General features: G+C 36.4%; 1 long non-coding RNA gene across 1 annotated transcript; it reads left to right on the forward strand.

Annotated features, from left to right (window-relative positions):
* Window positions 1-5099: 5099 nt before the first annotated feature.
* LOC142548138 (uncharacterized) lies at window positions 5100-5843 on the forward strand. The gene is made up of 2 exons (XR_012820912.1): window positions 5100-5328; window positions 5411-5843. It is a non-coding gene; the product is annotated as an uncharacterized LOC142548138 (long non-coding RNA).
* The last annotated feature ends 13451 nt before the right edge of the window (window positions 5844-19294 follow it).

Here is a 19294-nt window from a genome sequence, read left to right on the forward strand (position 1 = left end):
GTCACCCTCTGTTATTTCAAATTTTGCGACTTATAGATTGGTTTCTGGAAATATGTTCAACAAATTATTTGTAGCACTCTGTGTTATCTTCGATTCGATAGCAAATTCATAATTTTATGATAAGAAATGAGAGAGATTATTTTTATCGTACATCGCTCAAGCTGTGAAAATTTGTGTGCATACGCAGGAGATTTCCAGAAACCTTTGGGCTTGTTTCGTGGGTCATAAGTGGTCTGGAACGGGTGATTTAGAGGCTCGTCATGTAGTTTTAAGTCACGTTTAATCTTGGAGAGATTTGGTTAAGTTTCGGGTTGATTCGGGACCCCGATCCAAGTTTTAAAACGAATCGTGTAAGTTTTCAATCGGACTAGAGTTTACATTTAAGAAACGCTTATAAATATATTTTGAGATGTTTTAAGGAGTTTGGTTGGCTTCGGGTCGAAATTTTGAGGTCTGGGGGTAAAATGATCATTTTGGGTTTTCATGGGCAAAATGGTCATTTTGCACCTGGGTCGAATTAGAAGTCCTGACAGCGCCCTAAACACGATTTTATATGTTTTTAAATATTTATGCATCATGTATGTCACTTTTTCGTGAATATGAAAATACTTTGCATGCTTGATTTTAAGGAAAAATTACGTATATGCATGATTTTGATAAGTGATGAAAATGATGATATTTTTGAAAGATGGGAGTTGGTTGTGACTGACGATATATGTATACGATGATATGATTGGAGATATCATGAGGGAAAATACTCCAGATGGAGCTCGTTTACGGGAGAAGGCCCCAGAGGGAGCCCGACGATCGTATTTCCATTGACATGATATGATGATATGATAGGCCAAGGCTCAGTTGACGGGTAGAGTGTCGCTGATGTCCCCGCCGCCCTGTACCGTGGTTATACGTAGATGGATCCATCGAATAGAGCTAATACGAAAGTCACAACTAATGAACTTAATTCAATTAAAGAAAATGTATAAGTACATGATGATATGATGAGTTGTTTTGACACGTATGCTTTTACGATATGTTTACGTTTACGCTTTTAAAGATCATGAAATGTATGTTGAGTACAGTATTTTTCGCCGTTGCATGTTATGTATATGTATTTGCTATTAATGTTACAAGCGTGTTGAGTCTTTAGACTAACTAGGTGTGAATGATGCAGGTGATCACATTGATGAGGAGGCTGGAGGTGCCGAGGACTGAGGAGGCAGAGTTGGGTGTGCGCATGCGAACCCGAGGACCTTGTATTTTTCGCAAATATATGATTTTATGGGAAAACGTTTAAGAAACTTTTTAAATGGTTGATGTTGTTATTGTGTCGAGGGTTTTGAAATATTTTAATATGCTTGTTTTTTTTATTCTCTAAATGGCAAATGTTTACGTGGGTTGTTCTTTTCATAATTTTAACTGCTGTTATTTTATTCGGCAGTGTAATGATTTTATAGAATACACGATTCAATTTTTTTGGAATCTGTAGGCATGGTTTCGGCCATTGCATTTAAAAAAAAATGTTTGAGTAGAATATTAAAATGAGCAAATGTTTCATCTAAAGACAAGATGTAACAACAAATAAGAAAAAAAATGACACCTAATCAAATTGTGAGGTGTTTGTACTTGATGTTGGCAACATCTCCCAACACTTCCAATTTTGAGTTATTTTCTCCTACACACTTTGAGGCCACTTAAATTGTTTTTTGACTCAGAAGTGGTAGCTCCCACACTAAAAAAACAATCCTCATTGTACTCTTTTAGATAGCTTTTTCCATATTTTTTTAAGCTCGAGATTTTTGATAGATTAGTCAACAAGCTTCCCACACTAGATTTAGCTCAAACATTTCCAAGTCACTTTTCACACGGGACAAGATCATGAATTACACAAAAATCTCTCAACTACTTTGTAACTTAGTCAGAGCATAGATAATGGCCAGATGTGTTGATTAAGGTTTAACAGAAAGCTAAAAGCACACTAGATGATGGCCATCACAGCACAAACATTACACAAGACATGATGAATGGATATATGCAAGATTTCTAATTTCTTGCAAATGCATATGCACGTTGGGTGTTGTCATGGACGTTCCAATATCCAATACAACATTGGTGAGTGACTAGTATGCATACAAGCTAAGACGCTTCCTAAGATTGTAAACCTGTCAAATGGATATCAGTTCTAACAAATTCCATGCAGATTATTCCCTTCTCAACCAAGTCTCGAATAAAATGATGCCTAAGGTCAATGTGCTTTGTGTGACAGTGTTGTACTAGGTTTTTGAAATATAAATAGCATTTGAATTGTCACAATATACAATGAGAGTCTCGCTATGGAACCCATAGTCCTCTGCCATTTAGTTCATCCATAAGAGTTGTAAACAGCAGCTCCCAGCTACCACATGTTCCTACTATATACATCAAGATTCGATTCAGAGCCTTCAAGTGAGTGATCTTTGGATTTGATGGATACCTTTCAAATAAACATAAAATAACCATTATGTTAGGATGGCTGACAGTTCAATAGAGAATACTTCCAATGATGATCGATACAAGGTGTTGTCAACAACTTCGGAAACATCGTCCTTATACAATTTTTCACTTGACCCCATGAGAGTTTTCGTGTGCTTAGTGTGTTCATTACATAATTTATTTACTATAATTTTTCCATACTTGCTTTAGTACAAAAAAAATTCCATCATGTAATTTTTTGATTTGTGGTCCAAGAAAGAAAATTAATTCCTCTACAATACTCATTTCAAACATGAAAAACATACATTCAACAAAGTTATCAACATGTTTATGTGAAGATACACCAAAAATAATATCATCCACTTAGATTTGACATATATCATCCTTCAACCTTTTAATGAAAAAGGTGTTATCAACCTCCTTTCGTTTGAAGCCTATCTTGAGTAGATATTTAGTTAACTTATCATACCAGGCACGTTGGACCTGCTACAGTCCGTACAGTGCCTTCTTTAGCTTCTAGATATGGTCCGAGTGATGAGGATCTTCAAATCCCTTTGTTTGTTTCACATACAATTCCTCATTTAAAAATGAAATTTTTACATCCATTTAATAAATCTTAGTCCTCATGTGATATGCAATGGAAAGCAGCCGAACTAACTCAATGCAGGTTACAAAAAGTGAAGGTTTCATCAAAATTCACCCTCTCAACCTGTGTATACCCTTGAGCAACCAACTGAGCTTTATTTCTAAAAATATTAACTGACTCATCGATTTTTTCTTAAAAATCAATTTTTTTCCAATAACATAACCATGTTAAGTTTTGGATGTAAATATCACACATCATTCCGGGAAAATTGTTCGAGTTCATCATGCATATAAATAATCTAGAATTCACCCTTTAAGGCTCCATTAATATTTTTTTGTTCAATGTTGGAAACATATCATGAATGTCTTACCTGGTAGTATGCAAAAGTCATGCATACTAACCGAATCATCTTCCAGTAATCCATTTTTTCCTTCCATCGAGTTTGCATGTATCCCTGCACCTCTCCTATGATTTGAGATGAGGGGTAGCCCTTCTGGATTTTGCTATGATTTTCCTTCCCATTATTATTCACACCATCATCTTCATTCGTCATTTTATTATTTTGTTGATCATACCCAGATTCTGTTAATCTCAATGGTGGTGTTGTTCTGAGTGTGACAACATAAGATATAACATCTATATTTTTCAGTGGCATAGATGCTTCCAGTACATCATCTATGTCATCCTCAATCATATTTCTTGTCAGATCAGCAAGGTCATCAAAAACAACATTAATATATTCCATAGTCGTCGTAGTTATTAAATTAAACATCTGATAGACATGACTGTTAGTTGAATAGCCAGAAAAAAACACTTTTCGCTCTCAGAAACAAACTTTTCTAAAAGATCTCGGTCATTTATCACATAGCGTACACATCCAAAACCATGAAATATTTTAGGTTTGGTCTCTTTCTCATGATAATATCATAAGATGTTTTAGTTGAACCACTCCTTAATATTCACGTTTGGAAATTTGACATGCTGTGTTTAGGACCTCATCACAAACCATTTTGAAATATTTTTCAACCTTAACATGACCCGAGCCATCTCTTGCAAAGTTCTGTTCTTTCATTCGAAAATACCATTTTTTGAGGGGTTTTTGGGGCGGAGAGCTCAAGAGTTATACTTTTTTTATCAGACAAAGATAAAAAGTGAGAGTTTTCGAACTCCTTACCATGGTCAGTTCTAATTTTTCCAACCCTCAAATTTTGCAGAATAGCAATCCTTGTAAGTAATTTCTCAAACGCAGCTAAATTATCTGACTTTTCTATAATAAAACTTATTCATTCGAACCATGAAAAGTCATCAACACAAACGAGTGATTATTTTTTACCTCCCAAGCTTTCCACTTTCATTGGACCCATACGATCCATATGCAACAGTTTAAGGCAGTGTGTTGTGCCAAAGTATTGCAACACTTGATGTGGCACCCTATTTTGCTTGCCTTTTAGACATGCCCCAAAACATACGGTATTCCTAAGGTCAGATTATGCATACTTCGCACAACATCGTATCTTCTCAGATTCTTCAATTTCTGGAAGTTGGCATGTCCCGACTTTTGATGTCACAAATCTAGTTCACTTACTTTAGTATGTCTTCAGACATGTTCTTCTCCCTATTGATGGTAGTTGTCGCTAGATCTCATACTTCTCATAACACATGCATTAGTTTTATCAAATACTTAACAAGTATTTTTGTTAAAACTTAACATGAAAATCATAATCATATAATTAACTAATGCTTATTAAGTTGGAGTTGAGTGTAAGATCCAAAAAGTTTTCATACCGTAAATTTGCATAAGTAGAATAATTATTGAGTTATTATAGTAAAATAATTATTATGCTAAATAAATTAAGAAAGTGCGTTAAAAATATATATTTTAAAATATCACATATTTAAACGATATAAATATATAATAGAGTTTATAACACACGAGTAAAAATTAAATGCTAAACCAGGATAAGTGAGCAAGAAACACTATTTTTAGTAACCAATTTACATTATATTATACCCATATTCGTACACCTACTATTTTAAGAAAAAGGAAAAGAAGAAAGAGAACCCAACCCCAAGCCCTTTCCCCTGCTCGTCACATCTTTCTCTATCTCCATCAGCAGGGGCGCCGCGATGCTAGCTGTCGGAGAAGAAGAACAGCAGCCCTAAAATCTCACCCCTAGCCTGGAGCCGGTTTCTTGCGTTGAATCGGAAGAAAACCAACTCGTTTCCAACCCTCTTCCAGCTCTGTTTCTGCGCGAGCTTTATCCGATTATTATGTGAGAATTTGACTTCATTTTCTTGGGATTTAATATTACGTTGATGTGTATTGGAAACTTATGATTTCCCTGCATTTTCCAGCCGGTTTCAAGCCACGAATAACTCTTTCAGGCTAGTTTTCTGTGAGTTTTCCAGCGTGCTCAGCCCCATCACGAGATCTTCTTGTTTGATCCAACTTCGATTCTTGGTAAATTTGAGCTATAATTCCAGCCTTTTGTTCGTATAGTAGGCTGCCCGAATTTGATATTTTAACTGTTTCGATGTAATTTCATATTGTCGATTTAAATACCTAATATTGATGTATATATCATGTTTATGATGTAGGTTTGACGGTTGAAACATGTTTGAAGTATAATTCTTCAACCGAGGATTTAGTATTGAATTAGTTGTGCAGTTATATTGAGAATTATCATTTAAACCTTGATTACTGAAGTTATTGTGATAACGATGGAGTAACAAGTAGTCAGATAATTGGTTTGTTTGTAAAGTTGGGAATTAAATGGCTTGTTGAATATTTTGGAGATTTTACTCGATCAATGGATCTAAATTGTGAAATGAAGAATTCGGTAGAATATTGAGACTAAGTTTTGATAATTAAATCGTTAAGTTGAATTTGAAGCAAATAAATTCAACTTTAGTAATTTTTGGAAATAAGTTGGATTCTTTTAATTTTGTTGGTGAATTGTGGAATTATTCAACTTATTTTATTATTGTTAGGTCGATGAGATTAAAATTATCGTTTTACTGTTGTTCAAAAGGGTATAAGTATGTTACAATTCGGTAATATATGACGATAAATTATAAATTATGTTTTACTCGTATTTAAATGTTTTATGTGATTTATGTGAGTTACATGAATTATGTGAATTAAATTCCTTGTTGATTTATATGTACAATTATTTAACATATTTTATAACATTTAGTTTAGGGCATTATATTATTACATATGCGTTGAGCCTTATCATTCTTGTTAACCATTGTTCTGTTATATTGTGTTCTTGAGACAAGTGGTTATTTCGATATCAGTGGGTGGCTTTCGAGCCTAGTTTTCCCTGAGACAAAAAAATATGAATGTTTATTTCTTGACGTATTTTTTGTGTGACATGCTCTTGAAATCTCGACATAAGATGCTATTGTTATTGTGCCTTCCCGCTATATTGTTATCAGCTGTATATAGGTTGAGTCGTGGGTGTTTGATTTGACACACCACGGCATACCTCGCATACTTGGCAGGGTGGTTCAGCTGCTTGACGATGTAGGTCTCCTATGTATTATTTGTTTTCTTACTGTTTATTGGCTCCTGTTATCCTGTTGTTACTAAGTCATGTTCATGCATTTCATATTTTCATTTTATTATGTATTTATGCATGATTTTATGATTATTAGTATTGTTGTTTAACTGTTCCATACCAGAATCATAACCTCAGTATTTTATTTTGGAGAAAGTCTACTAGTGGAGCTTGTGATTGAGATATGGTTACTTGGTTGTCAGAGTTGAAGTCTCCTAATTAGTCCATTTTTATTATATTGGAGTATGGTCATTTTTATATCAAAGTCTATTTACCAGGAAGATGTCATGTGTATTTGTATGATTATTTGGAGTTGTTATGATGAGTTTGGATTTAGTTTATGTATTTTTGAGCTTTGCCGGCTTTATTTGAAATGTTGCTTGTGAATTTTTTATTTGTGCATGGTTGGCACTTATGTGTTATTGTTTATGAATAAAGAAGCGTCGTTCTTGAGTCTTTTTTCTTTTACATGTATTTTAAAATTTTTGGTATGCCATATTTATGGGGAGATAATGCCAAAATTTTCCAGGCCCTGAAGCCTATTTTTAAGTATTTAAAATCATTTTTCTGCTGAAAATTTAAATTTAATCAATATTATTTGATAATTAATTATAATTATAATAATTGGGCTTCACATTTAGTCCCTCGACGTGAAGCACGTTGTGAATCTTAGGAAGTCCATCCACGTTCAGTGTTCATTTACCAACATTCTTTCTTTTCGTACCACTTCCATAGGTCACTCAACCATTTTTTTGTTCACGTAATCAGGGAAGTGCTACTTCGAACCCGTCATGAGATGTGAACACCACTATCGAAATACTAGAGACTTGCAATGTTAGATTTTAAAAAGTTATAGATAAAAGTGCAACAAATTTTAGCCTTAGATACCCAAAAATTCTTTTCTGGAGTTATTGTGTTGGAGGTGTAGCGGTTTTTGTTATGTGATGATAGCAGTGCTACGAGTTTCAACTGCCCCTTCTCTCAGCTTGAAGCAGAAAGGTTTGATGTGACTGGATTTAAAACAATAGTGACATACAAAGAAACATCTCCTTCATTTCGGCTTTTGTGCAGAATCTTGCCTCTCTGTTGGAGGGCTCCTGACCGTAGGGCGACAGTTGGTGAGATAGATGTAAAAATACTCTCTTTCACAATTACAGTTGGTTGTGATATAAAGTTGGACGATTTTCCAATTTCAAATACAATGTTGCTAAATCTTAGACCAGCTTTGCTTTTATTTCCCATAATCAGTATGGAGTCAAGTTTGTTTGAGCTCGAATTGAACTTAGCTAAGGTCTGTGTTGCTTTTTATAGTTCAACATTGATCTTGTACATATCCAGGTCCTTTTTACTTTGGATCTCCTGAAGTCAGGCCACATAACATTTCAACTCTATATTTTCTTTTGAGAGAGACGAGTTTGATTTATAGTCTATTTACTCTTTCCAGAGCGACTTGTTCTTCATCTACTTCCTGGGATTCCAAATTACTTGTATCAACGAAAGTTTTTGCATTGAAGCAGATTAAACTTGATGAGTTTTGAGAGATATTCCTACCAGTTGTTGCAACACCTGGTGCAACACCCAGTGGGTTAACCTGCATCCAACATTTCTCCTCCACTAGTGCAAACAAGGAGGTATGATTTTTCCCTTCACCTAATTCCTATTCTACGTTAGATTTTCCATCACTTAATGAGACAATCATTCCTTTATTTTTACGAAGTCTATTTCGACACTCATTTGCATAATATACAAAAGAAGTGCATTCTCTGCATTGTACAGAGTCTAACCTCTTGGGATCTGATTGATTCCTTTTTTCATTCCTTAGTCCAAGTTGTCCTTGAGTGGATAACATCCTTTGAGTTTTCTCGGGAGCAGCTATACTTGGAGGTTTGGGTTGCCGGCTAGTTTTCTTCTTCTCTCTAGTCTTCCTCAATTAGACTCCAAACTGTTTTGTGATAAATGAGATGAAGCCTTCACACGGGTGAGACTCCTTGACTTCTTGATAAAGTTGAAGTAGATCATTGTAAGAGTCGACAAAGACTTGAAATGATATCGTCTTTCCTTTTTCATTTTTCTGTAGGTCCAAGGGAACTTATTAAGTCATACAATCCAATCTTAGTGTTGTCTCATGCTTCATCAGTTGCACATATCTAGATGTCGAATCGTTCTGGAAGTGATCTTAAAACTTTGCTGACCAATCTCTCATTTGATATCGGATCACCAAGGTTGAATGCTTTTTTGGTAATGTCACATAAACGAGGATCATAAGAAGTAACTATCTCAGTTTCTTCCATTCTCAAATTTTAAATTTGGTGGTTAGCTTTCAGATCATTCGCAGTGGTTTGAAAGATTTCACATGCATCTTTAGCAAAGACACATTTGGTTATTAGACTGAACATATTTGTGTCAGCAAAAGTGAAGATGACTTACAGTGCCTTTGAATTGAACTTCGAAATGTGGACTTTATCAATCGTTCATGCATTTTTTGGTTTGATCAAACTGTCACCATCTTCATCAACTGTTTTTGGTGGAGTCCAACCATCAACAACACTTTGCCATGATCTTTCTTCGATGGATTTGTATTTTGACTTTTCAAAGAGCGTAGTTGGATCCATCCAGAACTGATAGTTGTAGTCCAGTGTTGACAAGTCACATGTCTATACTACTTTTACTATTAAGCAAAAATAATCAAAATCTCACTTAGAAACTCCAAGTGTTCCCTCTGATATGAATTGTAAGAATTGTTTAACATATAAGTACTAAATAATTGGAGAATTGTGTGTTTAAGATATAGGACGTGTGTGAGGTGTTGTAGCACTTAACACCACATGCAACAGAGTAAATAATTTAGCACACAGATACGTTGTCTATGTAAATTAAGACACAACTAATTATACACAAGCGTTCACACTTGTGTGGTGTTTCAGGGTAAAAGATTTACTAGAAAATGTATTCATTTACACAAAAGTAATACCGGCGAATAACAAAAGGCTAACTCCCTTAACACAGCGAGGGATCAAAAGAATCCTAAATTTATGTAAACAAAATTAACTAAATAAAAATTGACGCACACTCTGTGAACTGAAATCCAGTTTTATCAACAAAACTCTCTCAACACTTTGGTTAAGTGTTTTATTCGAAAGTCTTCATTACTTCATGACAATATAAGAACAATGCAAGACTCAATCACTTGATTACTTCAGAGTAAAACACATTTTTTTTCTTCCTTGTTCTCTCTCACACCACACTTTGCAGCCTATATTCTTCGATGTATATAGTCTTTGTTGGAACATTTCATGTTCGCAATCTTAATTTTAATGTTAACAAAACTTGTTTATTTGTTTTTAATAATCTACCTTACTGCGCAGATAGCTGAAACTGAAATAATCAGTTACGAGCCAAAACTGAAGCTGTCGAAGACGCCAACTGAAAGCATCAACTGATCAACCAAAGTGAACTAGTTCAACTGATGAGTCGTAAATGAGTTTCAACTGATTGTTCAGTTGGTAGGTGGTTCAGCAGGAGAACCTCAGAAGCCCGGCCAGCCGAAGGAGTGTTCAACTGATGAAGAGCCCAACTGAGATCAGTTCAACTGAACAAGAGTGAAATCCGTTCAAATGACGAGTCAAGTAATTTCACCAGCTCAACTGAAGACCAGTTCAACTGACCAGTTCAGAACATCAGTTAGGAGCAATCAGTTGCAGATCAAGACAAGCTGAACTAAGTGGAATCCAGCTGTGCGTAAAGGTACAATAACTTTTGTCCATTCAAAGGACAATAATGGACGTTGCATCAGAGTTTAAAGACAAAGTGTTCCAGAAAGGACAAGACAAATTTCGAGGAACAGATTCAAAATGCAACGGACACAATAATTGAGTCTTACTATACGATCAAACTTCGCGCCTATAAATAGAAGGTTAAGATCAGTGAAGATATATACAACACAAGAGAGAAAAGAGAAGGGCACGCTTCAAAGTCATATCAGCTTAAGAGAAAAGCATTCAGTCCAGTCGAGGGAACACTTAAACGTGTTATCAGCTTTAGATAGGAGCATATTTCCCTCAGTGTATGAGAACACTTTCGGGTAGTTTTCAGAGATCAGTTCTTACACACACACCCTACCACTCAAATACAGTCTTGCACAAAGACATTAAACTTGTGTATGTAGTCTTTCTCACATAGACATTAAAGAAGTGTTGACTGCAAGGTGTCGCCTTCAGTCTAGTCTAGGAGTTCAGTTTAGGCAGTAGTATAAGTCCTAGCTGGGTGGGTTTGTACAAGTATTTGTATCGATCAAAGTTTTCTAGTAAATCCTACCAGATGTGGTAGAAGGGGTGACGTAGGAGCAGTTGAAGTCTCCGAACATCCATAAACATATCTTGTGTTATTTCTGTTTAACTGCTTGTTTTTGTTTTTAACTGATTTGATCAGTTCAGTTCTGTCTATATCTGAACTGATATAAGCCAGAACTGATCCCTAGTTATTTCCAGTCATTCACTTACACAGGATATTAAATATATCAGTGTTTCTTACCGAAGGATTATTTCGAGTATTTTTCGCTTGGTTATTACCAAACTCGATCTAATTCATTGGTGTATATTTTCTTAGAACACGAGCTATTGCAGCTCTTGGAGAATATTTTTTTTGAAGCACCACAAGGTGCTCGACAAACGATCCTTCAGTCTTTTTGACCTAGAGATGATTCCTTAAATAGATATCTAAAAAAATAGAGTTTGTTAGGAAATAAAGAGAAATAAACTCTTTCAAAAATAGAAGATCATTGAAACGTCCACTACTTGTTTTTCTTAAAAATGTACTAGAATTATTTTTTTTAAACCTTACTAATTTCGGCGAAAATAAACACAAGCATAAAAATATTTTTGACCCCATTTCAAAATAATTCAACCAACTAAATTTGAAAATAAAAGAAAATAGTCAAAACACAAAATCGTCACTCGTATTCATATCCTAACTTAGCAAAATTGCTAAACCTAAAAACTTTTCAAAAACCACTCAAATCATAATAGAAATCATAAATTATCTTTAAGATTGTCAAAAAAATCATAAATCATAAACTAGTGCGGAAAACTAGCGCTGATCCTCGTATTATATGCACCTTCAGTCCACCAAAGTCAACCATCAAAACCTCCATCATCATTATTATCATAATCACCTGCATCAACCACACCTTGTGAGTCTAAACACTCAGCAAACCATAATCTTGATAACAAGTAATAAATATACAGATCACATGCAACAGTGAAAATAATTTTACGTAAAATAACTTTTTCATAATGATGCATAAACTTAAACCTAAACATTTTCTATAAACATTTTCATATTATCGTAAACTTATTCATATTCATCTTAAACATATTCGTATTCATCATATTCATATGTGTATTCATTTTCGTTGAATTCAGATCATTAATTATGACTTTCGTATTCGTACTCGTATTGGGGCGATGGATCCATCTACATGTAACCACAGTACTGGGCGGCGGGGACATCAGCGACACTCTCACCCGTCAACTGAGCATTTGCCTACATATTAACATATCATCGTATCAGCGTATTAGTCACAATTACCTTACTTCCTTCAACATTTCGTATTTTCATCACTTATAAAAATTAAACATGCATATAACGTTTTTCTTTTAAACCAAGCATGCAACATGTCTTTTAACATTATCGTTCATCATAAAATTCCATAAACATGCAAAATAATCATATTAACATATAAAAACAGCATTCAGGACACTGCCATGACATTTACTAATTTTCATGTGTAAAATTATCGTTTTATCCCTAGACGTAAAATTTCAAGTTTTTGACATTTTCTTAATTCTGTTGACTCTAGACCATCCCAAATAATCATTTAAGCTTACATTAATTTTCTCGTATTTTTATTTAGCATAAATCGATGACTTTTCAATTTAATCATTAATTGTAACATATTACTGTGTTTTAATCTCGGATTAAATCAAACTTTATTATAAAATTTCCAAACTTGAAACTTAGACTTTATTAATTATTTATCCCACGTGAACCATGACACGACCCCCGTTGAGCCATGTTTCAAACCTCAAGCCAATAAAACCCTTGTTCGAACCTAAGCACTAAACCCTCGAGCCATCTTACTTTTTCACCGAGTCACACCCTGAACCAACTTCGAACCAGACCTTTTATGGACCCTACTGGACCCTTAGAACCCTTAAGACTCGAACCCAAGCTCAAAACTGAAGCCACAAATCAGAAGCACAACCGGCCGAGAACCATGTTGCACTAGGACTCTACGTTTTCACGCTTAGGACTCTAGCCACTGGTCCAGCCCCGAGCCCAGACCCTTGTGCATCCTCTTAAGACCCTAAAGACCTAATCTAGCCCAGCCCGAAGCCCCCTGACAGAGCCATGACTTCCCTGCACGTGTTGCACACATGCGCGACTCTTCTCAATGGTTCTCGGGTGCTAGGACTTCTCCCCAGCCGTGACCCTCGAGTCCCAGCATGGCTAGGAATCCTTCCCTAGCCCATGCCAAACCCCAGCCATGACCCAAGCCAAGCCATGCAACCAAACCCTTGAACTCGAGCCCTTGTTCAACAAAAACCGAGAGATGGTTCCAGCTTGTGTTCTTCGACGTGTGCAGCGTGTTGTGCATCCTAGAACTCCTTAAAATTGTGTAAAACAACCCTTGATCATTACCATAATCATGGAATCCCCTTAAGAACATATAAATCATGTTTTTGGATGAAAACCCAAGCTTTAAAAGTTCATGTTTGCATAAAAACGAAAATATACAAAAGTGCAACTTGTTTTTCATGCAATACATAATTAAATAAATACTATGATGTGATAGATGAGTAAAGAAAAGAATATGGCATGTTTTTTCGTATTTAACGCAGGAATTATTGTTGAAGAATTGAAGAACGACGACGAGGGGACGTTGGCTTGAAAACCTTGACAAAATTTCGATGCTTCCTCTTGATGTTCACATGTGTGCCGTGAGTTTTTTGGAGTGAAAAGAGTCCTTGTGTGTGATAGTATGGTGGAGGCATGTGATGAGTTGATATGTGGTGGTGTTTTATATTTTAAATATCAACCAAAACACTTATTAATAGCTTAGGCCCATTAACAAGGTTAGCTAGAACTAATAAGCCCATCAGTGCTAAAATTTAATATTTCGTGTAGAAAAGTTTGTGAAATTATTAGTCGGGTTGTCAAAACGTTCGTATTTTTGTTGAAAATCAAACAGCGATAAAAATTACGTCCCGACGTATAAAATCACCTCAAAACTTCTTATTTTCAAAAATAAGAAAAAACATCAACCATATTTTAAATAATTAAAAACAATTATTTAATAAAATTATTTTCCACTTTTCAGCCATCGGTCTTCGTTCCTCGATCTCAACTCGAATAACCCTTAAAATTATATTTTAATGCATTTAAGTAGAAAAACTACTAAAACATCATATAAACATATCACATAATCAATTTAGCAATTAAGATCTATTAATTAACTATTTTCCAAATTTCCTATATTTGCATGCAATTGGATTACGTCGTCTTAATTTTGGACCTTACCATTCTTCTCCCCCTTAAATAAAATTTCATCCTCGAAATTAGAACTTTCCGAATAGCTCTGGATAGCAACTCCTCAAGTCCCTCTCGATTTTCCAAGTAGCTTCTTTTTCCGAGTGATTCAGCCACTTGACCTTGACCATTGGAATGACTTTGTTTCGGAGTCTTTTTTCTTGGCTTCCCAAGATTTGGACAAATCTTTCTTCATAAGTTATATTTGGACTCAATTGTAGTGGTTCATGATTTTGTACATGTGATGGGTTTGACATGTACTTTCGCAACATCGAGATATAAAACACATCGTGTACTCCAGAAAACATCGGTGGCAATGCCACATTATAGGCTAGTGTTCCAATTTTCTCCAAAATCTCAAATGGCCCTATGAATCTTGAACTAAGTTTGCCTTTCTTGCCAAATCGCATAACACCCTTCATAGGTGCTATTTTCACAAATACATGGTCTCCCACTACAAAATCTAGGTCCCTTTTTCTCTTGTCAGCATAACTTTTCTATCGGTTCTGTGCAGTCCTCATTCTATCTCGTATTTTGACTACTAGCTCGGCGGTCTCTTCTATCAAGTTCGGACCAATCTCTCTTCTTTCACCAACCTCGTCCCAATGAATAGATGATCTACATTTCCTTCCATAAAGTGCCTCAAAAGGAGCCATCTCAATAGATGATTGATAACTATTATTGTATGTGAACTCCACTAGAGGTAAATTTGGTTCCCAACTTCCTTGGAAATCTGTCACACAAGCTCGCAGTAGATCTTCTAACATTTGAAAACCCCCTCTGACTGATCATCGGTTTGAGGATGAAATGCTGTACTGAATAATGATTTGGTCCCCATAGCTGCAAGCAAACTCTTCCAAAAAGACGATGTAAATCTCGGATCTCTGTCAGAAACAATAGATACAAGAATCCCATGCAGGCGAACTATCTCTCGAATGTATAACTCTGCATACTGTGTCATGGTGAATGTCGTCTTGATAGGTAGAAAATGTGCTGATTTCGTAAGACGGTCAACTATCAAGCATATAGCATTAAATCCCTTTATAGTCCTCGTCAATCCCACAACAAAGTCCATCGTAATATTTTGTCATTTCCACTCGGGAATAGGAAGTGGCTTATGCTTTCCCACTGGCCTCTGATGCTCTGATTTTACTTGTTGACATGTCAAACACTCGGATACAAATAACATGATATCTCTTTTCATGCATGGCCACCAATATAACAACTGCAAGTCTTTGTATATTTTCGTGCTTCCCGGATGAAGGGAATATGGTGTGTCATGAGCTTCCTTCATAATGAGCTCCATCAAAGAGTCGTCACTAGGAACCCATAAACGAACTCCATAACGAACTATACCATCCACCTCACAATATAACTTCCGACCCTTTGCTTTATCCTCAATCTCCACTTTTGCAGTTGTTCATCAGTAGACTGTCCCTCACGGATTTTATCTCTCAAAGTCGACTGAACTATCAAGGTGGCAAGATTAAGGGCCTCACCCCTATCATACACTGTAGGCTCAAACCGCTGTATCTTGGACTGCAACGGTTTTTGAAGTGATAAAGGAGCAATAACTGCTGCTTTTCGACTCAATTCATTTGCCACTACATTAGCTTTTCACAGACGATAACTAATCTCACAGTTGTAGTCTTTCACTAATTCAAGCCATCTTTGCTGTCGCATATTCAACTCTTTTTGGGTGAAGAAGTACTTCAAACTTTTATGATCGGTGAATATCTTGCACTTCTCCCCATACAAATAATGTCTCCAATTTTCAATGCAAAAACTACCGCTGCAAGCTCAAGATCATGAGTAGGGTAGTTTTTCTCGTGAACTTTCAATTGTCTCGACGTATAGGCTATAACTCGGTCATTTTGCATCAGAACTGCACTCAAACCAAGTTTAGAAGCGTCGGTATACAGAACATACTCTCCTTGTCCCGATGACATAGCTAACACTGGCGCTGTAATCAAGGCTTGCTTCAACTTGTCACAACACTGGCGCTGTAATCAAGGCTTGCTTCAACTTGTCACAACACTGTCGCTGTAATCAAGACTTGCTTCAACTTGTCAAAACTGTCTTGGCACTCGTATCCCCATATAAACTTTGCATTATTCTTTGTCAAGGAGGTCAAAGGTACTGCAATAGATGAGAACCCTTGAATAAATTTTTGATAATAGCCAGCTAGTCCCAAGAAACTACGAATCTCGGTTACGCTCTTCGATACTGGCCACTCTCTCATTGCCTCTACTTTACTTGGATCAACTTCCACTCCATCTCTAGGAATGATGTGGCATAAGAACGCCACTCTCTCAAGCCAAAACTGCACTTGCTGAATTTTGCAAACAACTTCCTATCTTGCAGTCCTTGCAGTGCTGTGCTCAAATGCTGACTGTGTTCTTCTCTTCTCTTGGAGTAGATCAAAATATCATCAATGAACACAAATCACGAATTGATCTAGATATGGAAGAAATACGCGATTCATGAGATCTATGAAGATCGCTGGCGCATTGGTCAGACCGAATGACATGACCATAAATTAATAATGCCAATAACGAGTTCTGAACGCTGTCTTATGGACATCCGCCTCTTTCACTTTCAACTGATGGTATCTAGAACGAAGATCAATCTTCAAGAATATTGATGCTCCTTGCAACTGATCAAATAAGTCTTCAATTCTTGGCAGTGAATACTTGTTCTTAACAGTAACTCTATTCATCTCTCGATAGTCAATATAGAGTCGCATACTACCATCATTCTTCTTCACAAATAATACCGGTGCGCCCCACATAGAGTAACTAGGGCGAATAAAACCCTTGTCTAGCAATTTTTAGATTTGATCTTTTAATTCTTTCATTTCAGCGTGTGCTAGACGATAAGGTGCTTTAGAAATAGGTACTGTGCCCGGCATCAACTCAATAGAAAACTCCACCTCACGGTCGGGTGGAATGCCAGAAACGTCCTCGGGAAAGACACAAGGAAAGTCTCTGACAATATCAACATCCTCTAACTTCTGACTGATAGGAGCATGTGTTGTAGTGACACATGCTAGAAAATCTTGGCATCCTCTTTTAATAAGCTTCCTTGCACACATACAAGAGATTAATGTGCGGCATTTGCTTGTTCCTCGCCGCCTCAAAGACAAAAGGTTTCCCATTAGGCAGCCGAATAGACACTGATCTCTGATGGAAATCTATCAAAGCTCCATTCGTTGATAAACAATCCATACCGAGTATGATGTCAAATTCAGGCATGGAGAGCACAATAAGATCTGCCTGAACCACATGTTTGAATAAACGAAGCTCCAGATTCTTCACAATACTAATCGTGATCATTTGGTACCGGAAGGAATTGAAACCTTGAAACCCCATCCCATATCCTCAGGAATAATATTCCGTCTCTTAATGAAATTCTCTAATATGAAAGAGTGCGTAGCTCCCGAATCTAGCAGTGCATAGGTAGTTACACCTAGAATGAATATCCTCCCTACGGCGAAAACATTTTAGATTATTCGTGTTGAAGTTTAAGAAATTTATACCATTTATTTCCCAAAATTTCATGAAGAAGATTGATTGGATCCTATTGTTCATTGGAAAATTCATGATTTCCCCCCTTAATTTTTTGATTATTTGCTACATGACCCTTCAATTCTTCAAAATTTACATTTTAGTCCCCAGAAATTTTCGAAAATTGCAAATTGACCACTTAAATTTTCGGAATTTTCAATTTTGATCCCTCAATTTTCGGAAATTGCACTTTTGGTCCTTAAGTTTTTGGTACTTACATTTCAGTACCTGAACTTTTCAAAAATTGCTTTTTTGTCCTTAAACTTTCGAAAATTATAATTTAGCCCCAAGATTTCGGTTAATTGCATTTCGGTCTTCATATTTTCGAAATTTTTGCATGTTGACAGTAAATTTTTGAGAATTAGTATTTTTGCCCCAAAAATTTCAGAAATTGCATTTTAGACCCTTTAAATTTCGAAACTTCCAATTTAGGCCCTTGATTTCGATTCTTCTCGATTTTTGGCCATGAAATTAAGGCATAAAAATCAATATCAATTTCTATGGTTTCTAAAATCATTCCTTAATTTCATCTAAGGTAGATCATACAGCCTAATTTCGATTAGGTTATCCTTATTTCCAAATCAATTCTAATAACCAATTTAACATTTCATGCAATAAAAGCAATATAAAAACGTTAAATAACTAGGTTACCGGTGATAAGGGACGTTTCTGCCTCCTTGGCATGCATAACATAAGCTCGTCCCACAGTACGTGCTCTCTTCTTTGGGCAATCAACAGCCTTGTGCCCCTCTTCCTTTCATATGAAGCACTTGGTAGTTCCCCACACACACTGTCCGTAGTGTAGGCGATTGCACTTCTTGCACGGTGGTCCCTCTGCAGGTTTCAGTGCTCCAGGTTGTGGTGGCTTTGGTGGTCCTGGCTTCTTTACTTGACCTTGGGGCTTTGGTGGCCCTTGAGGTCTAGGAGGTCCCGTGTATGGCTTTTTATTTGGCTGTGAATTATTTTGGTGTTGCTGTCTCTTGCGCTGCATCTCAAAGTCGATGTCCTTCAAAGATTGCTCAAATTGAAATGCATAAGTAGTAGCAGCAGCATAATCCAAGGGACGCATCATCATCATGCCGCGTCGTATGGTAGGTCGTAGACCATCCATGAAGTGTCTAAGCTTCTCCGCAGCGTCCCTCGCAATAAGGGGTACAAAGTGGCAACCTCTATCAAATTTCCTCACAAATTTAGCAACAGAAGTGTCTCCCTGACGGAGAGTCATATATTCACTCTTCAATTGCCCTCGCACATCAACAGTAAAGTACTTCTCATATAAAATCTCCTTGAATCGAGCCCAAGTAAGCGTAGCAAGATTAATACCATGCCCAGTTCCTTCCCACCATTAAGCAGCATCATCCCTAAACATGTAAGTAGCACACCTCACATGATCAACATTCCCCATGTTCATATAGCGAAAATGAACCTCAAGTGCTCGAATCCATGCCTCCGCAGCAAACGGGTCTGTGGTGCCAGAAAATTCCTTCGGCCCTAGCCTCCGGAAATGATCATAAATATCATGT

This window comes from Primulina tabacum, chromosome 6 (assembly GCF_025594145.1).
Source record: "Primulina tabacum isolate GXHZ01 chromosome 6, ASM2559414v2, whole genome shotgun sequence".
NCBI classification, from domain to species: domain Eukaryota; kingdom Viridiplantae; phylum Streptophyta; class Magnoliopsida; order Lamiales; family Gesneriaceae; genus Primulina; species Primulina tabacum.